This window comes from Carcharhinus amblyrhynchos, chromosome 8 (assembly GCF_965287045.1).
Source record: "Carcharhinus amblyrhynchos chromosome 8, sCarAmb.v2.hapA, whole genome shotgun sequence".
Lineage (NCBI taxonomy): Eukaryota > Metazoa > Chordata > Chondrichthyes > Carcharhiniformes > Carcharhinidae > Carcharhinus > Carcharhinus amblyrhynchos.
The window spans coordinates 45,895,865-45,923,855 of NC_137331.1; the positions used below are offsets into that span (position 1 = coordinate 45,895,865).

Sequence of the window (27,991 nt, forward strand, 5' to 3'; positions counted from 1 at the left end):
GGAAAAGTTCAAATAAATATAAACAATTTTCAATCTTCACTGGCTCATAGTTTGCTAAATTTTTAAAAGGAATACCAAATCCAAAAAATCAGCAAATCAAAACAACTCATTCCTGTTATGGATAAACCTATTTCATTAATTGGATACATAACTGATAAATTTGCCTCTGAACTGTTGATGTAAGATATTCTGAATCCAAGATATGGAACAAAAAACACGAACATTATTAATATAAATGTTAATGTCTTTAGTTGGGCACGAAAAACTTGATGAGCACATGTCTGTGAGCCATGCTTGATGGCTAGATTTGACATTATGCTTATCTGCCAGATAAGCATAATGATAACTGTACATATTGTTGGATAGATTAAAATGTAGTTGACTGTCCTCACAGATAATGAAATATCGGCCTCAAAATGAAAACACACATTTTCATCATAATTTTGGTGAACACCATAATAAGTTAGAAATATTGGAAAAATAATGACAGTCACCACAAGCCAAAGAGTTACACTGAGCACTACAGCAATCCATGGCCTGCAAAACTTTGGATTCTTCCTCTTTTGAAAGACATTAAGAAATCTTGTGGTGATGATGATCACATAAAATGCAAAGGTTAAGTACACGTGGACATGTGTAACAGCACTGACCAACTTGCAAAAAACTAACCCAAACTTCCATTCTTTAGTTACATAGTAAGAAATACGAAATGGCACTGTTATAAGAAAAATGACATGTGCTACTGAGAGATTGATTATGATAAACGACTTTGAGTTCTTGTCACTCTTGAGTATCTGATGTAGTGTAACACCAGCTCCAATAACTCCTCCCACAAACACAATAGAATACAGTGTTATTAAAACAGACTTCTGTTCTATTTGATTATCACTTGAAGAGTTGAAATAGCCATCAGTAGACATCACAGGTTGTTCTGTCATTTCTGTAGCTGATGAATTTTGTTTGTTGTTCGGCCTTCAATAAAACAAAAGTGCTTAAGTTCATAACACAGTGATAATTTCGCAGATGATTTACTTTCTCATACCAATACAAAATCTTAGTCATAACCCAAATATGCAGTTTTAATATAGGTTTTAATTCACCTCTGTGCCTCAATCTAATTGTAATACCTGAACTCATCTTTCGGAAACACTGCAAAGCATTCTACATGCATTGGAATACTTTGAATTCGGTGGCTGTTATATAGCACTTCCAGCAGCCATTTTGTATGAGTTATGATCTTACAAATAAACACTGGAGCTTTACATGCTGAAAACATTCAGAAGGTTGGTCAACGGCAGGAGTGAGAAAATAAGGTAGCATCTGAAACATTAACTTTCCAGAAGTGATGAGTCATTGATCACCCTCCTCTTGAAATCCATAGCTTCATAGTTGCCAGTCTTCAGTTAATTTGATTAGCTTTATGTGACATCAAAAAATAGCTAAACACATTAGATACAGCAAAAGCTATGGGGTCCTGACAAAATGCTGACTGTAGTCCTGAAGACTTGTGCTCTAGGACTAGCTGTGCCCTAGTCAAGTTGTTCCACTGTCGCCACCATACTGGCATCTATCTGACAATGTGAAAAATTGCGCAGGTATTTCCTGTCCATAAAAAAAAAGGACCAACACAATCTATTCAATTGCAAGATACTGTGGATGCTGGAATCTGATACAAGAACAGAAGATGCTGGAAAACTGCTGGCAGACCGGTTGACTTTGTCCAGCGTCCTCTGTTCTTCCATCCAATTACTGCCCTCCCTGGTATCAGCAGAGTGATGGATGTTGTCATTGACAGAGTTAGCAAGTGGAACTTCCTCAGCAATAACCTGCTCACTGATGCTCAGTTTGGATTCTGTCAAGGCCACTTAGTTCTAGACCTCATTACAACTTTGGTCCAAATATGGATGAGAGTTAAATTCCAGAGGTGAAGTGAGAGTGACTATATTTGATATCAAGCTGGTTTGAGATAGTTTTCTCTTTGGCACCAAATAGGCAACAAAACATTCAGGACTCTTAATCCTACTTACAAAGGATGCCATCTGTCACTTTAATTATTGAACCCCCACAACTACCACTTTAGATCTCACCAAGCAGCCTCCTGCTCCAAGGTCCTATGATCTGCATTCTGGCAGTCATTACAACAGTCTTTATCGGAGCTGAATATTATTTAAATGGAGAAAGCTGTAGCACAGAAGGGTTTGGGGATCCTTGTGCATAATGCACAAATATTAAAATGCTAGGGAGAGGGAGAATGGATTTAGTAGTATTCTTCCATCAGAGTAAAAGCACATGTTAGACAAATGCTGGTTGGAATTGTCCCAAAAAAATTCTAAATATTGAATTTGCAGGAAAACTGGAAAAATTCACTGTTTTTTTCTGTGGGAATTTAAACAAGAATCACCCACATTGTGCAATGCAGAGGCCAGCATGGATATCATTAAATTGCAGGGGCTGGGGCCTATTCCTGGCTGGGAAGCTGAAACCAGCAGGCCTCTGCACATGCGCAGTGGCCCTGAAAAGTCTCCCATTTGTGGCCAGCTCAATCGCTGGCTAGCCACGGAATCCCCACAGTGCTGTCCCCCACAGCCTGACCATGGCCCCCCCGGCCCTGCCCAATCTGCCCCCCCCTCCTCCTAGCATTGCAGGCCCGCTGGGTAACAGACCCCCTCCCGGCAGACTTCCCACAACCCCCCCCCAACCCTCCCTCCCCTAACACCCCCCGCCCCCATCACCCCCACCCCCCAAACCCCAGTCCAGTCTGATCACTGGCCTCTCTCCTGCTCCAGTTGATCCCAATGCAGAGTGGCAGTGGGATCCCCCATGAATCACCAACCTCTTGGCATTGCCCTGTGCCCAATGGGTAGTGCCAAGATGGTCCGCACATGGGCACTTTACCCCTTGGGCAGTGCCAGGGGCACAGCCTGGCAGGGTGCCCATACCCAGGGGGCAACCCCCCACCACTTGACAACCTGAGGTGCCCTGATTGCACCTCCTTCACTCCAGCAGGATCATCCCAATAGTTCCCTGAAAGTGGAGACCTACTGTAAACCCCACAAGAGTGAAATATATGTCTATAACAATAGCACACTACCATCACACATGCAGTAAGGGTGCAACTATACTCAATAGTGACTTTAATTTAGACAAAGATTGGACAAACAAAACTAGCAATGGTATCTTGGACTGTGAACGTGATGGATTTTTTTATATCAGTACATTAAGGAACCAACCAGGGAACAAGCTACTCTAAACTGGGTAACATGCAATGTTAAAAGATTAATTAATAATCTTGTATGGGATCCCTTGGGGAAGAGCAACCTAATGTGATAGAATTCTTCATCAAGATGGAGACTGAAGTAGTTGAATCTGAAACGAGGGTCCTTAATCTAAATGAAGGGAACTATGATTCCTTAGATAAATAGGTGAAGAGAGAAAGATTAGTAAAGACAGTAAAGCCAGGTAAATTATAAGGGGGAACAAAGAAATGGCAGGACAATTGAAAACGTTCTTTGGTTCTGCCTTCACAGAAGAGGGCACAATAAACTCCCACAAATGTTAGTGAGAGGGTAGAATTAAAGGAAATCAATATTTTTAAGAAAATGGTGCTGGAGAAATTAACAAGGTTAAAGCCTGACAAATCACCAAGGTCCGACATTCAAGATCCCAGAGTATTAAAGGAAGAGGCCCTGGAAATATTGAATGCATTGGTGGCCATCATCCAAAATTCTGTAGACTATGGAGCTGTTCCTACAGATTGGAGGGTAGCAAATGTAAACCCACTATTTAAAAAGAGAGGGAGAGAATTGGACAACAAAGCCAGCATGGGTATATGAAAGGCAAATCATGCTTAACAAATTTACTGGAGTTTTTCAAGGATGTAACTAGTAGACTAGACAAGGGAGAATTAGTGGATGTGGTGTATTTTGACTTTCAGAAGGCTTAAGATAAAATCCTTCATAAGAGTTTAGTGGGAAAAATTAAAGTTCATGGGACTGGGAGGATTGTATTGGCATGGATCGAGAATTGGTTGTCAGACAGGAAATAGGGAGTGCAGCGGATGTTCATAAGGCTAATACCAGGGTTCACGGGACTGTTCTATGAGGAGAATTTTTTTTATTTATTAGCGTCACAAGTAGGCTTACATTAATACTGCAATGAAGTTACTGTGAAAATCCTCTAGATCTGATCGAAACATATAAAATTCTAAAAGGGCTGGACAGACTAGATGCAGGGAGGATATTTTCACTGATTGGGGAATCTAGAACAAAAGGACACAATCTTAGGATACAGGGTAGACCATTTAGGATTGAAATGAGGAAACATTTCTTCACTCAAAGGGTACTGAACCTGTGGAATTCTCTGCCACAGAGGCTGTGGATGCCAAGTCACAATGTATTCAAGAAAGATATACATATATATTTTAAACTTTATTGGCGTCAAGGGGTATGGGAGAAAGCAGGAATATGGGATTGAGATAATGGATCAACCATGATCATATTGAATGGTGGAGCAGGCCCAAAGGGCTGAATGGTCAATTCCTGCTCCGAGTTTCTATGTTTCAATAAGAACATGAGAGACCTGAGGAGGTGGGTGGAAAGGCAGAGCTGGGCATGAGGAGATCTTCTGAACTTACCTTTTGACAGACTGCTTCATGCTGATGAGGGCTCATGATTCCTCCTGAGGGGTTATAAACCAGAACCCAATAAAAACCTGGTCTGACTCCATGAAAATGCAGAGGGGCATGACATGTTGTTCCCCACATTGGAGCAGGCCAGGTTAGGAGTGCCGGATATGGGCTTTTGACAGGAAGCAACCACAACCTTTATTGGTACTCCCTAAATTTGGGATTAAAATGAGCAGTTAGTTTCTTTTTACGCTTTTTCTGGTGGTGCAGACACCATTGGCTGAATGGCTTCTTTCTGCACTATAACTTTGCTATAGTTCAAAAATTAGTTAGCCCAGGAACGTGATAGGGAATCCTGGAATCGGGACCTGCCTGCCATCTTTGAAAGGATCCCCAATCAACCTGACTCAGTGAAAATCCAGATCCTAGAACCAGACTCAGAAAACCCAAACTTCTGATAGCTGCAGAAATTGGAAATAAAATGAGCAAAGGTTGGGTACCAGGATTGTTTGGTACAATGCTAGGAAGAAGCGGGCCTATCTAAATGAAATATTTCTGTACCCCAAGTCTGATAAACTTTCTGTTATTTGTGTTGGATTCAGAGGCAATTCATTTCATAAAAGCCCAGTATCTGTAACCTTCCAATTCTTGACCTTCAACGAACTAGCCATCCATCATGTATGAGCAGAGACTATCATTGATAGGGGCCTATTCATCATAAGAAGCAACCTGTTTCTCCAAATGCATTTTCCATCAAGCAGGAGGACTCACCATCCCTAGAAGTACTAAATGTAATTGTTACAGCCCAGTCTATATCACCAGTTCATAGGATCAATTAATAACATTTATCTAGATCACATGGACCCTGTAGCATTTTATCTGTGAGTTGAACATTACTGTAAAATTATTTTGCTTTATTTAATCCATTTAAAATTTGGGGTGTGTTTTTGTACAGAATTATTTATTTATTGGTGAGCACTTTCCATGCAGTTCACACTTTCAATGAGAATGTGGAAATTAAAGTCTTCAAAATGACCTAAAATTTCTAAAGCATTAGGTGTTGAATTTGTTGTTGTTATATGAAAATATGAAATACAAATATCAACCAAGCCAAATACTGAGAAAAAACATTTTGATAACTTCGATACATAGACATTGCAGCTTTTTACTTCAGCCTTTCGTATTCCCAAATATAGTATAGCAAACATAGGATAGATGTAGGAAAAATACCAACAGCATTACGATACAGGTCATACCTCATGGTGTCTTAATTCTTGAGGTAATACATATCAGTCAAATGTTATTTGTCTGTGTATCATTCAATAGTAATACAATCATAGATTGCAACCATGGACACTTTCCTTGCTGGTAAAATCCCTGCTGTAACAATCAGTAGACAGTATTTAGGTGGACTACTTATTGTACTTCCCTTAAAGCAGTTCAACTCCAATATTACTGATATTGTATAGAGTGAGTCTAAAAGGTATACAGTCGTTTTTAAAATGTGGGAGCGTTAAATAATTCACGTACCACTCCAAGAGGCACAAACACTTCCGAAAATGGTCCACACAATGCAATCTGAGAATATTATCTTGTAAGTTAACTGTCAACTTGGCCTCCTAGCCAAAACAGCAACCAAGAAGTAAATGAATTCTCTCCCCGCTTGTAGTAGTCTGGTTATGTTCCTTGGGTTCAATCAATCAATGTGGCCTCTACAATAATGCCACAGGCACTGTAATAAGAACATAAGAACATAAGAAATCGGAGCAGGAGTAGGCCATCTAGCCCTTCGAGCCTGCCCCGCCATTCAATAAGATCATGGCTGATCTGAAGTGGCTCAGTTCCACTTTCCCACTTCCTCCCCATAACCCTTAATTCCCTTGCCAACCAAAAACCTATCTACCCGTGTCTTAAATATATTTAGCGAGGCAGCCTCCACCACTTCAACGGGCAGAGAATTCCAGAGATTCACCACCCTTTGAGTGAAGAAGTTCTTCCTCAACTCCGTTCTAAACTGCCCCCCCTTATCTTGAGGCTGTGCCCTCTAGTCCTGCTGTCCTTTCTGAGCAGGAAGAATCTCTCCACCTCTACTCTATCCATCCCTTTCATTATCTTATACGTCTTTATAAGACCCCCCCTCATCCTTCTAAACTCCAACGAATACAAACCCAGTCTATTCAGCCTCTCTTCATAGTTCAACCCCTTAAGTTCAACTAAGTTCAGCCTAGTGAACCTCATCTGCACTCCCTCCAAGGCCAAAATATCCTTGCGCAAGTGCGGAGACCAAAACTGCACACAGTACTCCAGCTGCGGCCTCACCAGTGCCCTGTACAGTTGCAGCAAGACCTCCCTACTTTTATATTCAATCCCCCTCGCTATGAAGGCCAGCATTCCATTCGCCTTCTTGATCACCTGCTGCACCTGCAGACTGGGTTTTTGCAACTCGTGCACAAGGACCCCCAGGTCCCTTTGCACCGTAGCATGCTGCAGCTTTTCACCCTTTAAATAGTAATCCCTCCTACTATTATTCCTGCCAAAGTGGATAACCTCACACTTGCTAACATCTGCCAAGTCCTCGCCCACTCGCTTAGCCTATCTAGATCCCTCTGCAGACTTTCCACACCCTCCGCACAATTTGCTTTTCCACTCATCTTTGTGTCATCAGCAAATTTTGACACCCTACACTCAGCCCTCTCCTCCAGATCATCTATATAAATGGTAAATAGTTGAGGCCCCAGCACTGATCCCTGCGGCACTCCACTAGTCACCAACCGCCAATCAGAATAGCACCCATTGATACCAACTCTCTGCCTCCTATTAGACAACCAATCCTCTATCCACGCTAACACCTTACCCCCAACTCCATGCCCCCTAACCTTCTGAAGCAACCTTTTGTGCGGCACCTTATCAAACGCCTTCTGAAAATCGAGAAACACTACATCCACCGGTTCCCCTCTGTCTACCGCACTAGTCACATCCTCATAGAAATCCAATAAATTCGTCAGACACGACTATAATATAGTCATTACCATAACAGAGAGGGATTTAACTCTGTGACAACACAGAATAACCTGTGCAGAGTACACACCATTTTATATGGTTTTGGCGGTGGTAGTGAAACTATGTCATGATCATTCCATGGGTTTCACTCAGCAGTAATAGAGCAAAAATTGCATTATTCCATCACCGTGCACTCTTCAGAAACAATGGAAAGAATTTTACAACACCTCACTGGTGTATTTACAGGTGGTGGGGTGTGGCGTATGAAAAATAAAATTGGTGGCTAGCCCATCACTAACCCTGATCTGTCCGCCATATTACAGAGGGTTGGAAAGGCACCAGACAAACCATCTGCCTTTAGGCCTATTGACTGGCCAGTAAATGTAATTCCACCTACCCCACAATAATACATATAGTTGGGGAAGGCAAAATGAATGAGGCCAGCCCATCACTTACAACTCAGGTTGTAAGGGAAGCGGAGATACCTCCTTTAGGGATCAACTATACCCATAGGGAGCACCCTACAAGATGGTGTCTTCACCTGGTCTACAAAACCCAATCCCACAGCACCCTTGACCCCTTTCCTCAGGGTTACCGATCCCTCTTCCAGACTTACTCAAGTCCAGTAGGGATCTTTTTCAAAGATTCCCTGTGGTCCCAGTACTGTGTGCTGGTACTTCTGGAACTACTCAGTTGCAAGCCAATCAGATTGACCAGCAGGTGGACATGAACGTAAGAGCTGAATGCCAGAGGTGAGGTGAGAGACTGCACTTGACAGGCAGTTTTTGACAGAGTATGGCATCAAGGAACTCTAGCAAAACTGGAGTCAATGGAAATCGGGGGTAAACTCCATTGGTTGGAGGCTTACCTGGCACAAAGTTAGACGGTTGCGATGGTTGGAGGTCAATCGTCTCAGCTCCAAGACATCACTACAGGAGTTCCTCAGCATAATGTCCTATGCCCAACCATTTTCAGCTGCTTCATCAATGACTTCTTTTCCATCATAAGGTTGGAAGTGAGGATGTTCGTTGATGACTGCACAATGTTTAGCACTATTCATGACACTTCAGATATTGAAGCAGTTCATTTTCCAACACAACAAGACCTGGCTTGGGTTTACAAGTGCCTAACATTCATTCCACGCAAGTACCAGACAATGAGTAACTTCAACATGACAGGATCTAACCATTGGCCCTTAACATTACCATTATGGAATCTCCCAACATCAAAATCCTGACAAGAAACTGAACTGGACCAGCCATAATCACATCGTGGCTATTAGAACAGGTCAAAGGCTAGGAATCCTGTGGTGAGTAACTCACTCCTAACCCCCATCCCCATCAGAACCTGTCCACCTGTCTACAAGGCACAAGTCAGGAGTGTAATGGAATACTCTCCACTTGCCTGGATAACTGCAGGTCCAATAACACTCAAGAAGCTCAACAGCATCCAGGACAAAGCAACATGCTTGATAGTTACCCCATCCACAAACATTCAATCCCTCTACAACTGACAAACGGTGGCAGCCATATGTACCATCTATGAGATGCATCGCAGCAACTCACCAAGATTCCTTTGGCAGGACCTTCCAAACCCACAGCCACGGTGGTACAATGGTTGGCACTACTGCCTCATACTGCCAGGGACCCGGGTTTGATTCTGGCTTCAGGTGACCTTGTGGAGTTTACACACTCTCCCCATGTCTGTGTGGGTGTCCTCCAGGTCTTCCAGTTTCCTCCAACAGTCCAAAGATGTGTGGGTTAGGTTGATTGGCCATGGTAAATTGTCACAGTGTCAGGGGTATATGTGGGGTTAAGGGCATAGGACCTGGGTGGAATTATTGTTGGTGCAGTCTTGGTGGGCTGAATGGCTTCTTTCTGTACTGTAGGGATTCTATAGATCCTATTCTACTATCTAGAAGGACAAGAGCAGCAGTTACCTGGGAACACCACCCCATGGAACTTCCCCTAAGGCACTCACCATCCTGACTTGGAAATATATTGTTGTTCTTTCGCTGTTGTTGAGTCAAAATCCTGGAACTCCATTCCTAACAACACTGTGGTTGTATTTACAACTCAGGGCTGCAATGGTTAAGAAGACAGCTCACCACCAGCTTCTTGAGAGCAACTTGGGATTGACAATAAATGCAATGCCCACATCTCAAATGAATTTTAAAAGTAACATTACCACCAAGATTTGTGTCATCAGAAAACATGGAAATACTATCTTTTGTTCCCTCATCTAAAACGTTGATGGAAATTATGAATAGCTGGGGCCCAAGCACTGATCCCCGTGAGACCCCTGCTTCCTGTCTGCTAACTAACTCCTGAGCGTACTATAGCTGCTTCATCAATGCCCCTTCTTCAAAATATTTGTTGGAATTGGAAGTGTGCACTGATGAGTGCACACTGAACACATACATATGCAAATCCTTACATAAAGGAACAGTCCATGGCCTTATGGGACAAGAGCTGGACAACATTCTGGTTTTGGCTGATAAGTGGCAAGTAAAATTCAGACCACATAATTGACCATCTCCAACAAGAACCCCTTAACTATTCTGTCTTAACATTTCATGGCACTGCTATTGCTAAACCCCAATCATTAAAATCCTGGGGTCACCACTGGCCAGAAACCAAACAGAAAAAAACCACAGGAATACATGGACAATGCAGAGTTCTGTTGACCTCAGGTGAGATTTTCCAGCCTTGGGGCGGACATGGCCAGAAAATCCCGCCCAAAGAGTGGAAAACTGTGTTGTTGCCTAGCAACAAAGGCCACGGGGAATGGAAAGCAGTTTGAAGTTCATGCAGTGATTATAGTCTGAGATGCAGGGAGAAGTTTAAGTATTTGTCTAGCAAGACATGAAGGGAGACTGCAAAGAGCAAGACCCAACTTAAAAAGCAGAACACTCCAAAACTAAAGAGAGAGACAGAAGGAAGTTCCAAGAAAATCTAGTCAAAGGGAAGCAACAAGAATCTGGACAAACATCCTGTTTAATTAAGGCAAGAGTGAAGACCAGAGACTCTGGGCCCTATTTTACCATTTTGATTCTAAGTGATGGGTGGACTTGAAATGGGAGTGTTTCAGATCCGACTTTTAGATCCGTTCTCATGTGCACTCTGCCTGAAAACATATCAGCAATTTCGAATTGCACAGCAGCAACCTGTGTGTGGGGCTTAATGTGCCCAAAATCCTGCAGCTCTGATCAGCGCTTCTAACTGCACACGCGCAGAAAAAAAATGATCTTCCTAGGTTAGATAATGCCTCTCACTGATCTCCACAGACATTGCCTCACCCCCACATTGACTCCCTTAACACCTACACCCTCCGCTACTCAGGCCGATTGTGAGCCCCTCCCCCCTTCCACTGCACTGATCTCAGGCAGAGTTGAAGAGGACCCTCCTTCCTCCTCACTGATCTCAGGCAGAGTGGCAGCGGACCTCACCTGTCCTCCTCCCCCACCTATCTCAAGCAGACAGTCGTTGGACCCACCTCTATCCCCACGCCCACCCCCCCCCAACTGATCTCAAGCAGAGAGCCATAGGACGCTCGGCACTTACCCCTCGCTAACTGGAACGCCTGAATCAGACTTTTTGGAGCATGTCTGTTTCGCACCGATTCTGCAAGGGTGAATGCGGTAAAGAGGGAAGTGCCGATAAGGTTGGACGTGCAGCCCATTAAGTCAATTTAAATGCATGCAAATGCATTTAAATAGCCATCATGCCCATTTTGGGCACAGTCACGATCGCCGCCATTTTCAGGCATTGATAAAGGGGGAACCAGTGCAGAAGTGGGCGCGGATCAGGATCCTCACTCACGTCCGACTTTACCAAATTTTCACACCCGTAAACAAGTGCAACTTGATGGTAAAATTAGGCCCTCCAAGTTAAAAGGCAGGGCTGCAAGGTACAGGCATGGAATAATGTGGGCTTGCACAAAGCCGGAGATCTAAGGAAACCCATAGGCTGGTGGCTTCTTACTACAGGCCTGTGAGACAGCAGTGTTCTGTTGGCATGGTTGCGTATCTGAAAGACTGTGTGGAAGGGGAGGCTTGAATGTATGTGGTGATCCAGGGCAGAGGAACATTGGAAGGAGAGGTTAGAATCCTGGAAGCGGATCTTTGGTGAAGACATCCGAGAGCAAACAATGTTTGGGAGAAGATTCAAAGCCATGTATTTTGAGAGCAGAGATTGGACACCTTTATGCGAAAGACGGAGTTCCAGTGAAACCAGCTGGCTCACAAAGCAGTAAGCAGCTGGAGGGAGTTGATAAGAAACTCACAGAAGTTGTCTTAAGTGCTATTTGTGTCTTGGTTTCAGGATGTGGTGGATCTAACCACAAGTTGCCTATTGGTTTACACAGACTGTGTACTTATTGTGAACATTGTGCTTAAGATGGATCTTGTAACTTCTGTTACTTTTATGAATCTACCTATATCCATAAAAATATAGTTTTGATTAAAGGAGTAGTGTATTCTAATTAATCTTTTCTTGTTTAATAAAGATTTTATTCTTTTGTTAAAAGTTATCAGCATTCTCTGTGACTCTCCAGTAACCATGCTCCAGGTATCTAAACAAAAAATAGAAGTTAGGGGAGAACAAGCCAGGTTCCACTCTGGGATCTGAATTGTCTGGTTGTAACATCAGTTGGGATCGTAACACGAGACAATAGCATTCTGAACAAGAACTTCAATATGGATGGTAATTTTTCAATCATTAATGGCTGGGACATTATCAATTCTAAAATCAAAGCCAATTCTACACGCTGGATGAACATCCCTTTTCAAATAATTATGAAGAAAGAAGGTCATATGATTCACGTGACCATTTTGAAATCTCTACATTCCTTTGAGAACTGAGAAATTTTCTGACTATTGTTTTAACACCAACTCAAAAGTATTCCAGCAGCCCGACTGAACAAGCAGTTGATTACCATTTCTCAACTCCTCAAAAACTCCTTGATCTGGGCCTCAGCTCCACCTCCGCAGCAGGTCCGCAACAAGTGCCACCTCTCTGACCAAAAGAGAAAATGCTGGAAAGGCAGCTTTCATTCCCTCCCCCTGCAGTATAATTATGTCCCATTCGCTTGGCCTTTTAGCTTTGGCAAAGGGTCATCTGGACTTGAAACATCAGCTCGTTTCTCTCCTTACAGATGCTGCCAGGCCTGTTGAGATTTTCCAGCGTTTTCTCTTTTGGTTTCAGATTCCAGCGTTCGCAGTAATTTGTTTTTAACCAATTCCCTGGCCCTGCACTCAACCCTGGAACAGCTGGATAACAAAGACACCTACATCAGACTCCTATTTATCAACTACAGCTCAGCCTTCAAAACCATTATTCCTACGAAACTCCATGGCCTGGGACTCGGCACCTCTCCCTGCAACTGAATCCTGAACTTCCTAACCCACAGACTGCAATCAGTCAGGATGACACCTCTTCCATGATCATCATCAAGATATATGCTCCATAAGGCTGTGGCCTCAGCCCTTTACGATAATTCTTATACACTTATGCTATGTGGCAAAGTTCCCTTCCAACTCGATTTATAAGTTTGCTGATGACACCACTGTAGTGGGTCGGTCTCAAACAATGAAAGAAATAGAGAATCTGGTGAACTGATGTGATGGCAATAATCTCTCTCTCAATGTCAACAAAATGAAGGAAATAGTCAGCGACTTCAGGAAATGTAATGGAGGACATGTCCCTGTCTACGTCAATAGAGACGAAGTAGAAATAGTCGAGAACTTTAAGTTTTTAAGTGTCCAGATCACCAATAATCTGTCCTCGTCCCTCCATGCTGACATTATAGTTAAGAAACTCACCAGCGCCTTTACTTTCTCAGAAGACTAAGGAAATTTGGCATGTCCGCCGCTATGACCCTTACCAACGTTTATAGATGCAACATAGAAAGCATTCTTTCTGGTTGTATTAGGAGCCTGTTATGGCTCCTGCTCTGTCCAAGACCGCAATAAATTTTACGAAGGGTCATGACCGAAGCCCAGTCCATCTCGCAAATCAGCCTCCCATCCACTGATACTGTCTACTCTTCCCATTACCCCAGAAAGCAGCCAGCATAATTAAGGACCCCACTCTTCCCCGACATACTCTCTTGCACCTTCTTTTGTTAGGAAAAAGATACAAAAGCCCGAGGACACGTACCAACCGACTCAAGAACAGCTTCTTTCCTGCTTTTGAATGGACCTACCTCGTATTAAGTTGATCTTTCTCCACACCCCAGCTAAGACTGTACCACATTCATAGCATCCCTACGGTGCTGAAAGAGGCCATTCAGCCCATCAAGTCTGCACCCACAACAATCCCACCCAGGCCCTGTCCCATAACACTACACATCTACCCTCCTAATCCCTCTAACCTATGCATCCCGGGACACTAAGCAGCAATTTAGCATGGCCAATCAACCTAACCCGCACATCTTTGGACTGTGGGAGGAAACTGGAGCACCCAGAGAAAACTCACATAGACACGGGGAGAACGTGCAAACAGATAGTGACCCAAACCAGGAATTGAACCCAGGTCCCTGGAGCTTTGAGGCAGCAGTGCTAATCAGTATGCCACTATGTCGCCTATTCTGCATTCTTTACTTTCCTTCTCTATGTATGGTATGCTTTGCTTGTATAGCATGCAAGAAACAATACTTTTCAGTGTATACCTATAGATGTGACAATAATAAATCAAATCAAGATTTTAAAGTTTCTGATCAATGCCTGCCAAGTAATCTCTCAGCACAAAGCCTGTTGTGGTGCAGTGCCATTTATTTCAAAGATTTTTGTCATAGAGTCATTGAGGTTTACAGCATGGTTGGCCCAACTAGTCCATGCTGCCCTTTATTTTAACCGCTAAGCTAGTCCTAATTGCTCACATTTGGGCCCTATCTCTCTATACCCATCTTACCCATGTAACTGTCTAAACACTTTTTAAAAGACAAAATTGTACCCGCTTCTGCTACTCCATCTGGCAGCTTATTCCAGACACTCACCATGCTCTGTGTGAAAAAATAACCCTCTGGACCATTTTGTATCTCTTCCTTCTCACCTTAAACCTATGCTTTCTAGTTTTAGACTCCCCTACCTTTGGGAAAAAATGTTAACTATCTAACTTCTTGACAGAAGCCAGAGGGAGGTTGTAGAGAGCTGTTTTTCCAACTGGAGGCCTGTGACCAGTGGTGTGCCTCAAGGTTCAACCACTGTTATTTGTCATTTATATTTTTGATTTGGATGAGAATATAGGGGGCATGGTTAGTAAATTTGCAGATGAACTAAGATTAGTGGCATAGTGGACAGTGAAGGAAGTTATCTCCAATTGCAATGGGATCTTGGTCAATTGGGCCAGTAGGCTGATGAATGGCAGATGGAGTTTAATTTAGACAAATGCGAGAACTTGATGGATTGAGTTATAAGGAAAGGCTGGGACTTTTTTTCTCTTGGGGTGTAGAAGGTTGAGGGGTGATCTTATAGAGGTCTGTAAAATAATGAGGGGCATAGATCAGCTGGATATTCAACACCTTTTCCCAAAGATAGGGGAGTCTAAAACAAGAGGGCATAGGTAAGGTGAGAGGTACAAAAGTGTGTAGAGGGGCAATTTTTTCACACAGAGGGTGGTGAGTGTCTGCAACTAGCTGCCAGAGGTAGCAGTAGAGGCAGGTACAATTTTGTCTTTTAGAAAGCATTTATATATTTACATGGGTACAGTGGGGATAGAGGGAAATGGGCCAAATGTGGGCAATTGGAATTAGCTTAGGGGTTTTAAAAAATGGGCAGCATGGACAAGTTGGGCTGAAGGGCCTGTTTCCATGCTGTAAACCTCTATGACTATATCTCTCTATAACTGATCTATGCCCCTCATTATTTTATAGACCTCTATAAGATTACCCCTAAGCCTCCTGCACTTAAGTCCAAGTCTATCCAGCCTCTCCCTATAGCTCAAACCATCTAGCATTCTAGTAAATCTTTTCTGCATTCTTTCTAGTTTAATAATATCCTTTCTATAATAGGATGACCAGAACTGCACACAGTATTCCAAGTATGGCCTTACCAATGTCTTGTACAACTTCAATAAGACATCCCAACTCCTGCATTCAATGTTCCGACCAATGAAACAAGCATGCTGAATGCCTTCTTCACCATTCTGTCCAACTGTAACCCTACTTTCAAGGAGCTATGAACCTGTAGCAGGGGCCTTTAGATGCAGGAGACATGACTGAAATCAGTGCTGTGTGACGGATGATGCTGTATTGGATCCTCATTTGGCTTACCATCGCCACCTCATGTGTCAGATTGTGCTACATGAAGGCAGATGAAAGGAGTGCAAGCAGGATGCATACCAGGGCGAATGGTAAAGTTGTCCAACAATGTGTAGATGCTAAGTCAGAGCTATGGGACAATGAAGATACTACCCACAGGGGAGATGAAGATGTGTGTAGGAAAGCAAAATGTGAGAGATGTCCCTTGAGCAGCAATGAATGGGCTGCCTATGAACGTGTGAGTTGGAAATTGGGGAGAGGTGCAGTTTATGTGTGTGTGTGCGTGTGTTGGCTGTCTGCACAGCCCAGATTTTCTTGCCAGCTAATCCAGCACTCCATGCAATAATGATCTGAAGGGTGCCCCACACCCTCACATTGATGGAGCCAGTCTGCAAAAAACCGTAGTTGGGAATATTGACATCAGACCTCTTTACATCACTGGCAGGGATATGGGGGATCAGGAAACAAGATCTTGCTGGTGAGATTCTCATTTTCAAGTCTGCATTATTTTGCACCCATGTTTGCTGTGAGTGCAAATGGCTACATGTGTGAGAGAGAGGGAAAGAGTGCGTATCAGAGAGTGTGTGTATGTCTGTGTGAGTGATAATGTGAGTGAGCAAGAGTCTATACAAGAGTGCATGCCTTTATGTGTGTTAAATTGTGTGTGCGTGGAAGAGAAGAGTCTGTGTGAGAGAGGTGGGGAGAAAGTGTACGCTTGCGCATGAGAGAGTGTTTGTGTGTGTGAAAGTCTATGGGCTTGATATTACCAGCCATTCAACCATGCTGCTGCTGCTTCTTATCGTCACCCATTCTCACCTTCAATATCAGAAAAGCAATAACTCAGCCATGCTGCTGCAGTGAAGTCAGAGAATTTGGCGCCAGCCAAATCGCTGTTCACTGCAGCAGGATAAGAAAATCCTCTTGGTGTGAATACCATTCTGGCTTGTATATGTGTGTGCGTAAGTCTGTGTGTTGTGGGCTTGTGTTAGAGGGTTTGAACGTATTTGTGTGAGTATCTATGTGTAAAAATCTTTGTGTCGTGTGTGTGTGTGTGTGTGTGTGTGTGTAGAGAATCAAGATGAGTACGGGTGCTTTTACGTGAGAGTGAGCACATCGAAACTTGCAATGAGTCTGAAATACATACCATGCTTTCCTCATTCTCCCTCCCCAAAAACCTTTCCACAGGGCATTTTGGGAAAAGAGGAACACCGAAGCTAAAAGGCAACCTGCCTCTGATCCCTACTTGTGTACAAATTCCACTGAGGCCAACTCAGAGAAAGTGCTACAGAAGTGAATGCAGAAGGTCCATGTTGGCTAAATGAAGGTGAAATGGCAAATAAAACATTTTATTGGTGAACTCTGCTGTTTGGCACATTTTAATTGACATTTTTTATTCATTACTCTTATTGAAATATATTGCTTTGACATTGATACTTCCGAAATTCATGCTTAATGTTTAGATTTGAATTGATTTATTATTGCCACATATATTAGCACACAGTGAAAAGTATCGCTTCTTGCGTGCTATACAGGCAAAGCATACTATTCATAGAGAAAGAAAGGAGAGAGTGCAGAATGTAGTATTACAGTCATAGCTAGTGTATTGAGAAAGGTCAACTTAATGAAAGGTAAGTCCATTCAAAAGCCTGATGGCAGCAGAGAAGAAGTTGTTGTTGAGTCGGTTGGTACTTGACCTCAGACTTCTGTATCTTTTTCCCGATGGAAGAGAGAATGTCCGGGGTGCGTGGGGTTCTTAATTATGCTGGCTGCTTTGTCGAGACAGCAGGAAGTGTAGACAGAGTCAATGGATGGGAAGCTGGTTTGTGTGATGGATTGAGCTACATTCACGACCTTTTGTAGTTTCTTGCAGTCTTGGGCAGAGCAGGAACCATACCAAGCTGTGATACAACCAAAAAGAATGATTTTTACGGTGTATCTGTAAAAGTTGGTGAGAGTCGTAGCTGACATGCCAAATTTCTTCAGTCTTCTTAATCTAATGTTGTATGAAATATTAGTGAAATTTGATCATCAGTCCCCAAGATGCTTGGACAAGCCCTGTGTATGCCTGTACAGCATACAGCAGATTGTGGTACAGTACCTATATACGACAGGCAGAGGTAGCCTCAAAACAATGCAAGGCAGGTATTGAAAATTTCAAAAGAAGGAATTCTAATTTAAGAAATCACCTGGCAGACAAAATCGGTGAACATTTCAAAATTGAACAGGGCTGTTATTGCAACACTGCACTGAGAAATTTGAACACATCCAGATTAATCTCTCCATTTGGGCTGCACTTTGGTTGCAACCATTCCAGGAAAGGTGCTTAAAAAAGAGAGAATTAAATGTCCTTGGTCAGGATTAATGGAAAGAATCTACTTCCAGAAACTTTGACACCATCTTCTTGTTAAAATATGTCAAGATCTCTGTTCCGGAATGGCTGCTGTATTCTTGGGGAAAGAGAGAGGGAAAAGAAAACATTGATAAGCAAACAGTTGTTTTCATTGGGCAATGGGTGTGCAAAGACTTTAGGGCAGGTAAATGAATATGCAAATGAGGAAGCCATGAAAGGCTGGACTTTATTGTAACAAGAAAGCTGTAACGAGGAGGCTGGGCATATAAATAACTGACACATTACAGTGACAGACAGGAAACAAAAATAAATGTCAATTGATAATCATTACCCTTACAAAACCAATCAGAATCTGATCACTCACCACCCAAATCAATTGGGACCGGTCATGCACTGTCCACCCAATTAGTGTTTAGGAACACCGCTGATCCTGCACACGAGCTGTGTCCAAGAAAGAATGAAAAAGCATCAGCTCTCAGCTGCTAGCCACATACCGTATTTGAAACTGAAAATGAGAACCTGTTTTCCAGCTAGAATGCAGATGATGACCAAGAGAGTGAAGATCGAGTCTGTCTTTGTGCCCTAGGCTGAATAGGGAAGCAGGAACCAAACTGAGTCAGCAAAGACGCCGCCTAACTTTGTACTTTGCTGTTACATAATAAGCATTTCCTGAGTTACATCACTAGATTGTATCCTATTTCCTGAATGATTAAGATTTCAATGGAAGAAATTAATATTGTGTTGAGTGCAGACTGGATTTAGAGGTTCAACATCCTAAAAATGCTTATCCTGCGAAACACAATCAATAACTCAAAACCCCAACAAGTTTGTCCTTTTTTCAAAACTTTCATTCCCACAGCAACCTCAGCCAGAGTCTTAACTTCTCAAAAGTCTATCGACTTCATCATAGCCAGGGATTCTAATTATCCCTCATTCCAGAAATCTCTCAGTTTACTTTGCATTTCTAGGAATATTTCAATATAAGCTTTTTGTCAAGTATAGAGTTCATCATGCCATCTCCAACAAGAAAGAATCTAATTATCTCCCCATGACATCACTGAATCTTCAATCATCAATATTCTGTAATTTACATAGGAAATAGAAGCCATTTGGCCCTTCAAACCTGCTCCACCATCCATTTTGATCATGGCTGATCATCAAATTTAATATCCTGATTCCGCATCCCTCCTTCATCTCTTGATCCCTTTAGCCCCAAGAGCTATATCTAATTTCTTCTTGAAATCACACAGTGTTTTGGCCTCAACTACATTCTGTGATGTTGATTCTATAGATTTGCCACTCTTTGGGTGAAGAAATTTCTCCTCACCTCAATTCTAAAAGATTTATGCCTTATCCCCACACTATGACCCTTGGCTCTGAATTCCTCCACCATTAGGAACGTTCTTTCTGAATTTACTCTGTCTAATCCTGTTAGAATTTTATAAGTTTCTATACAATCCCCTTTCACACTCCTAAACTCCAATGAATACGATCCTAACCACTCAGTGTCTCCTCATACAACAGTCCTGCCATCCCAGGAATCAGCCTGGTAAACCTTTGCTGTACTCCCTCTATACCAAGAACATCCTTCCTCAGATAAGGACTACAAATAATACTCCAGGTGTGGCCTCACTAATGCTCTGTACAATTGCAGTAAAACATCCCAATCCATATTCTCAAATCCTCTCACTATGAAGACCAACATACCATTTGCCATCTTTATTGCCTCTGTACCTGTGCACTTACTTTCAGCAACCAGACCAGAAACTTAACTAGACCAGACTTAAATATAATGTGGCTACAAATGTGTCATTCTGCAAATTTATCAATGTTCTCCTGTTATTTGATGCAGTCCTCCTCAGTATTGACTGTCTCCATATTATGTATAGTCAAGCAATGCACCGCTCTGTGATTAGTCACATGATGTGCTGTGCATCACCCAAAGCATTTGCAAGTTTCTATCTTTGTTCTATCTTAGACTGTGATGAAACAACAGCTATCTCAGTAAACGTTGACTTGGTTAAGCAATCCACAGTATGGCCACCTACTCTTTTTCTCTTTGCTATAGTAGAGGCTAAAGCCCCAAAATGTAACAGTAAGGAACAAAACTGGTAATGAAAAGTCTTCAAACAAGATCATCAAGAAAGACCAGTTTTAAGCAAAACTGGTATTGAGAAGACAGTCAGAAGAAATAATTCATCTATACCTTGAGTCAAGAGTTGATTCTCAGGGGCCACCATATCATTGATCAATAGTGTGGTGAATTTAGCCATGGAAACTGGTTGTTTTTAAGCATTTTCTGACGATGAATATTAACTTCTAAGTTGATAAGAGCACTCTGGATATTCCATTATATTTTTTAATCAACGTGATCTTGAGGTGGCTTGCAGAATCGGAATGCAGGAAAAGTAATCGCCGGTGAACCTAGCGGCAATATTGCTTAATTAGAGAACCCCCTAGTAAATGCGCAAATTGTGCAAATCAGGAAGCAAAACTAAAATCGTAACGTTAGTCATTGAATTGGAGCATCCTGTTAGGCTGCGCACCACCGCATGTGGCAGCACAGACACTGTGTTTCAGAGGGAGAGAGGAAAACCTGCTTCTAGAAAGGCAACTGCTCCATCAAAAACGCAAAAATAACAAATATAAATCAGAATTTAAATTTAAATCTTCTACTTTAGAGGCAAATTGTTGTCTGTTATTGAGGTAAATAAAGAAAAAAAAATTAGATTTCTTTTCTCTTGAAGATACAGGCCAACCAAGAAATAATTTGAAGAAACAACAAAAAAAAACGCAAATTAAATTTGGAAGAGAAAAAGAAATGAGAAGAGATAAAGAGTTAAAGAAGTATTACGACCTAAGGACCAATAACTGCAATGTCGGGCAAAGGTGGCACCATGGAAATGTTTGAGGAAAATGTGAAAATATGGAATGCTTACAAGGAACTGACGCAGATTGTTGAAAATCACTTTACCTAAACTACTAATAGTGGCTGAGAGATTCAGATGGGGCCAAGAAGAGGGTAAAAATATATAAGAACATAAGAACATAAGAAATAGGAGCAGGAGTAGGCCATCCAGCCCTTCGAGCCTGCCCCGCCACTCAACAAGATCATGGCTGATCTGTCGCTGCTCAGTTCCACTTTCCCGCTTTCTCCCCATAACCCTTAATCCCCTCGCTTATCAAAAACCCATCAACCCGCGTCTTAAAAATATTTAGCGAGGCAGCCTCCACCACTTCAACGGGCAGAGAATTCCAGAGATTCACCACCCTTTGAGTGAAGAAGTTCCTCCTCAACTCCGTTCCAAACCGCCCCCCTTTTATCTTGAGGCTGTGCCCCCTAGTCCTACTGTCTTTTTTGAGCGGAAGAGTCTCTCCACCTCTATCCTATCCATCCCATTCATCATCTTATACGTCTCAATGAGATCTCCCCTCATTCTTCTAAACTCTAACGAGTACAAGCCCAGTTTATTCAGCTTCTCCTCATAGTTCAACCCCCTCAACTCCGGTATCAGCCTAGTAAACCTCCTCTGCACTCCCTCCAAGGCCAAAATATCCTTGCGCAGGTGCGGCGCCCAAAACTGCACACAGTACTCCAGCTGCGGCCTCACCAATGCCCTATACAGCTGCAGCAAGACCTCCCTACTTTTATATTCAATCCCCCTCGCGATGAAGGCCAGCATCCCATTCGCCTTCCTGACCACCTGCTGCACCTGCAAGCTGGTTTTTGCGACTCATGATCACTGCAATGTTCCAGTGAAGCTCAATGCAAACAGCATCTCATCTTCCAGCTAGGCATTATAGCCTTTCTGTCTCAACATCGAATTCAACAACTTCAGTAGATTTGAGATACCCCACCTCAACCCCTTTGTTTTCATTCTATTTGACTTAATTTTTTACTGTTCTCTATCTTTTAATTCTTTATTATCTTTCTTTATTTTCATTCCCCCCACTCTTTCCCTTTACATTACCCCTTCACTTAATTTTTCTCCCCTTTTGCTTCTCCTTTTCTAAATCTTACTCTGTCCCAACCATTTTCCTCCCCGCTGCTTCCCACCCCCCACCACTCCCCCCCCCCCCCCCCCCCCCCCCCCCCCCACCCCCACCAAACATCTTCATTTTAGCTTCTCTGCCATTTGGCCATTCACACCCTTTATTCTCTCTGTGGACAGTTGTTGGCAGCCTTTCCTCTGTGACTATGACTCATCTTTCATTCCCTCACTCTGCAATATAAATACCTCCCACTTTCTGTGCCTTTTAGCTTTGACAAAGGGTCATCTGGACTTGAAATGTCAGCTCTTTTCTCTCCTTACAGATGCTGCCAGACCTGCTGAGATTTTCTAGCATTTTCTCCTTTGGTTAAAAATATATCACAATTTGTAGCAACATCAAGAAGGCTTGTAAAAAATTGTGAGTTTGGCTCAACTCTCAAAGACACACTGTTAGATAGGCTTGTTTGTGAACTTTAAAATAGAGCAATTCAAAGACAATGACTCATCCAAAATACATTAATACTAAAACTCGCTGCTGAGATCAGGGCTCCATAGAACTGGCCATGAAGGAAGCTTCTCAAATTGGAGTCCATATATTGAAGAGGCAAACTATCAGAAAGAAACCTCTTAAAATGCAAACATGTCACAGGTGTGCCGAAGTGGGATACTTGTCATATGAATATTGGAACAGGGAAAATAAATGTAAAGGTTATGGCAAGGGGTGTCATGTAACTAAGACGTGTTGGACATGACAGATTTTGCAAATCCTGAAGGTGTGCAAACACAAGCAAGTGTCAAGATCTACAAAATCTCTGATGGTAGTGAAAATTTCCAAGATGCTACTGAACTGGAGAAGATTCATGAACTGAAACTGGAACAGGGGGGCAATTCTCCCATTGTGATTTTCTGGCAAGTCGGATCAGGAGATACACATGCCGTCCATTTTGCAGGATTCACACATGCGTTCCGATGCATGCTCATCTCCCAGAGCCGGGGGTGCGCTGAAAGTCAGCGATAAAAGAGGTAAGTGATATAAGTCTTTTTTCTAACGTATTTTATATCTATTATCAAGCCCAGCACAGAACTTGCTGGGCCTGATAGCATCTCCCATTTCACCAAGAGTATTTCACTCCAGCGAGGTTTAGAGTATCTCCCCACATTCAGGGAACTAGTGATAGGGAGGCAATCAGGGGCCCCCAGGGGATGCTGTAAACCTCTATGAATCTATAATATTGGGGTTGCCCAATCACTCATCGCTATGGTTCGATTGCCCCATCCTTGTCTAATTTTTCTCGTTCCAATTCTATTTTGCCTTTAATTGTATAAGGCCACAGTTCCTGTCTTGAAACATCAAGGATTGTTACCAGGTTTGATCTTGAGCTTTGCCTCCACTCCAGTCGTGGATTCTAGGTTATTCTTGAACATCCTCCTATACTTGTCCAGAATATTTTGGAGTGGGGGGAGTGTGCTCCTGGGCATGGCATCATGGTTGTATCAGCCTGTGTGCCTGGGCTCTGCCCAAGGGGCAAAGTGCCCATGCCCAGAGGGCACCTTCACATGGCCTATTGGGCATCAAGCAGTGCCAATAGGGTGGGACATTGTGGCCGGGGCCTAGGGGCGATTAGTGTGGGTGGGGGATCCCACTGCCACTCTGCATGGGGATCGGTTTGGGCTGGGGGGAGGCCAGTGATCAGGGTGGAATGGGAGGGTGGGGTGGTCTGCCGGGGAGGGGCCTGCATCCCGGGGTTGGGTGGGGGGCGGATATGCTGGGGTGAGGGGGGTTAGGGGATCACCACTGCTGGGTGCGGGGGGGCGGGATTGGACATCGGGAGGAGGAGTCAGGACTGATCCAAGAATTGTCATGGGGGCCTCAATTGGGCCATGGGGGGGTGCTGGAAAGGCCACACTATGGGATTCCCAGGCTGGCCACCAAACAGGGTGACTGACAGATCGGGGCCAATGCGCATATATAGAGTTCTGAAGCTGTCAGCCTCTGGCGCGAATAGGCCCGGCTCCCAGGTTTTTAATGATATTCACGATTGTAACCTCTGCATTGCACAGGGTGGGGAGATTCAGGTCTGAAGTTTCACTGAAAAAACAGTCGTGATCTAGACCAGTTTTTTCAGCAATTCAGCACTTTTAGGAGAATCGCCTTCCTATCCATGAAAGGGCTTATGCAAAAGTTCCGGATTTACCCAAAGTTAGACGGAAATGAAGTAAAGTTGGAAGTAGATACAAGAGCTGCTGTATCACTTCTCCCAGAAAGCATATACAGTCAGAAGCTTAAATATTTATCATTTGAACCCTGAACTGTATCCTGAGAATTTATACCGTGGAGATAATCCCACTGAAGGGATATATCATGGTTCAAGTAGAAAGTAATGGTCAATCAGCAGAATTGCCTTTGCACATAGTAAAGGGAAATTCTCCTGCACTCTTTGGAAAAGTGTGGTTACACAAAATCAAGCTTAACTAGGGAGCAGTTGACAGCAAGAACACGCTACAAAAACTTCTGGAGAAGTATAAGAGGGTGTTCAAGAATACCCAGAGTCCATGACCGGAGTGGAGGCAAAACTCAAGATCAAACCTGATAGCAATCCTCGATGTTTCAAGCTAGGAACTGTCCCTTATACAATTAAAGGCAAAGTAGAAGTAGAACGAGAGAAATTAGCCAAGGATGGAGTGATTGAACCACAATGATGAGCGATTGGGCAACTCCAATGTTCCCAGTTATAGAGTCGTAGAGGTTTACAGCATGGAAACAGGCCCTTCAGGTCAACTTGTCATGCTGCCCCTTTTATTTCAACCACTAGCCTAGACCCAATTGCCCGCATTTGGCCCATATCCCTCTATAGCCATCTTGTAACTGTCTAAACATTTTTTAAAAGACAGAATTGTACCCGCCTGTACTTTAACCTCTGGCAGCTTGTTCCAGACACTCACCACTCTCTGTGTGAAAAAATTACCCCTCTGGACCCTTTTGTATCCCTCCCCCCTCACCTTAACCTTATGCCCTCTAGTTTTAGACTCCCCTACCTTTGGGAAAAGATGTTGAATATCTAGCTGATCTATGCCCCTCATTATTTTTTGACCTCTATAACATCACCCTTCAGCCTCCCACGCTCCAGAGAAAAAAGCCCCAGACTATCCAACCTCTCTTTATAACTCAAACTATCAAGTCCCTGTAGCATCCTAGTAAATCTTTTCTACACTCTTTCTAGTTTAATAATATCCTTTCTATAACAGGGCAACCAGAACTGTACACGGTATTCCAAGCGTGACCTTACTAATGTCTTGTACAACTTCAACAAGATGTCCCAACTCCTGTATTCAATGTTCTGACCAATGAAATCAAGCATGCTGAATGCCTTCTTCACCACTCTGTCCACCTGTGACTCCATTTTCTTGGAGCTATGAACCTGTACCCTCAGGTCTCTTTGTCTATAACACTACCCAATGCCCTACCATTAACTAAGTAAGTCCTGCCTTGGTTTGACCTACCAAAATGCATCACCTCGCATTTATCTAAATTAAACTCCACCTGCTATTCATCAGCACACTGGCCCAATTGATCAAGATCCCACTGCAATCCTTGATAGCCTTCTTCACTGCCCACCATGCCACCACTTTTGGTATCATCTGCAAACTTACTAACCATGCCTCCTAAATTCTCATCCAAATCATTATTATAAATGACAAATAACAGCACCAATCCCTGAGGCACACTACTGGTTACAGACCTCCAGTTTGAGAAACAGCCCTCTACAATTACCCTCTGAATTCTGTCATCCAGCCAATTTTGTATCTATTTGGCTATCTCACCCTGGATCCTGTGAAATTTAACCTTATGCAACAACCTACCATGGTGGTACCTTGTCAAAGGCCTTGCTAAAGTCCATGTAGAAAACATCAACTGCATTGCCCTCATCTGCCTTCTTGGGTACCTCTTCAAAAAACTCAGTCAAATTTGTGAGACATGATTTTCCACTCACAAAGCCATGCTGACTGTCCCTAATCAGTCCTTGCATCTCTAAATGCAAATTTCAAAGTGCAAATTTCAAAGTTGTGTTTTTGATTCTAAAGTCTAAATTGTGAACAACAAAGTTTGTTGCTTCTAGCAAGCAACTAATTTAAGATGATCAATCAAGCTAATTTATGTTTGTTAGAAGTGACATACGATCATATTCAAAACTGTTGCACTGCAAACAAAAGAAATATGTTCAAGCCTTGCACTTTTTTTGAATTATCTAGGATCTTGGGGAGCAGATCGCAACATCATGGCCAATCAGCATCAATTTGCCAACCAATTTTTTCTTCTGTGGTATATATTGTGATCGTTTAAAAATTTGCATTCTTGTATTTAGCCTGATAAATGCAAGATTAAAAAGTTTGGCAACAAGTCTCTTTTTCAGAAATATTCAAATATGAAATTAAAATGGGTAAATTCCATTCCGAACCTCTTCCCAAACCTAATGGTACATTAAGGCTGACTTTTGCCTGTTTTTGTAGCTAGTTATTCTTGGAACAGGTTGCTAGTCTGTCGTGGGAGGATTATAGCTTGAATCAAGCATGGCTGACCAGGAGTTTCTCCCATGTTACAACCAGTGGTGTGTCGGAACGATTTGTAGGTTGATGCTCAACCTGTTGAGTCGTGTTATGAGAACACCTTCCTTAGCCATCAAATCCAGGAATGGGGCTCAAACCTGGGGCTTCTGGCTCAGAGGCTACATCATAGGACCATCTGTTAAATGACGTTATGGTTCAACCATGATCTAATTTAATGGTGGAACAGGCTTAAGGAACAGGGCTCACTCATCAATGAACTCATCAATATAAAAGTGAACCAGACTCTAGTTCCCAAAAGTTTGGGAAGAACATTGCCAGTCAGACACTGAGCAAAAGCTGCCACTCCTGACCACTATTTAGCAAACCCTGCTGGGAAGTTTCCATGTATGGATGGCAGGGAGGTGTGGCTGTAACTGATATAGCTATAACTGGGTAGCAGAACATCTTTTATTATCTAAACACACACAAGGGGAGTAGCTATTAGAGTATCAGAGTCAGCTACGTCAATTCTTTTCATTAAAGCAGAAGCAAATATAATTCCACAATAGTATGCAAATTATGTATACAAAATGAAGCACAGGTCAAAACGATAGTAACCACATAGAAAAACATTTTACTCTATTTGTCTATTTAAGAATCTAATTCATCTGCATTGAAATAACAAGGTACTTAAAATGAGTAAAAATCAGGATAAATTCAAAATGAATTTTTTTCTCGAAATGCATTGATAGAATTTCAAATAATTTATCCTTCCAAAATTCTGTACATGAAAAACTTGGTACCTCAAATCAAAATGAGTTGATGCTGGTTTTTATCTGCGAATTATAATGTGCAGTGAAGAAAGTCAATGCTGAAATATGGAAGCAAGTGACTGACACTCAGGAAGAGGTGGGGCAAACAATCACTGGAAATCAAACAATTCTGACAGATTTGTGCACCAATATTACGTCGATGACTACAGGCGAGCACAGAGGTCAAATATAGAAACTGTCCATTCAGTCCAACAGGACATTGTCAGGTTAACCACAAGGTTGAACACTGTAAAATATATAGCGGTTTGTACATCTGAAATCTTCTCAAAAACATCTACAGAGCCAAAAGCTTAAATGTGACCTTATAAGGGAGAATGCTTTAACAGTGGTTGTATACCACTGGGTGCTATTTCTGAACAAAACATGAGTTAGCTATTCATTGAAAAAG

General features: G+C 42.6%; 1 pseudogene across 3 annotated transcripts; it reads right to left on the reverse strand.

Annotated features, from left to right (window-relative positions):
- Nucleotides 1–27,619, reverse strand: LOC145346981 (putative G-protein coupled receptor 141 pseudogene; annotated as a pseudogene). 3 transcript variants are annotated; one of them, XR_013887748.1, is made up of 3 exons: nucleotides 27,574–27,619; nucleotides 6,155–6,356; nucleotides 1–972 (listed from the first exon to the last, which is right to left on the reverse strand). The product of XR_013887748.1 is annotated as a putative G-protein coupled receptor 141 pseudogene, transcript variant X2 (transcript). The 3 variants fall into 3 exon arrangements; XR_013887747.1 differs by lacking the exon at nucleotides 27,574–27,619 and adding an exon at nucleotides 18,598–18,805; XR_013887749.1 differs by lacking the exons at nucleotides 1–972; nucleotides 6,155–6,356; nucleotides 27,574–27,619 and adding exons at nucleotides 17,253–17,781; nucleotides 18,598–18,805.
- Between the last annotated feature and the right edge of the window lie 372 nt (nucleotides 27,620–27,991).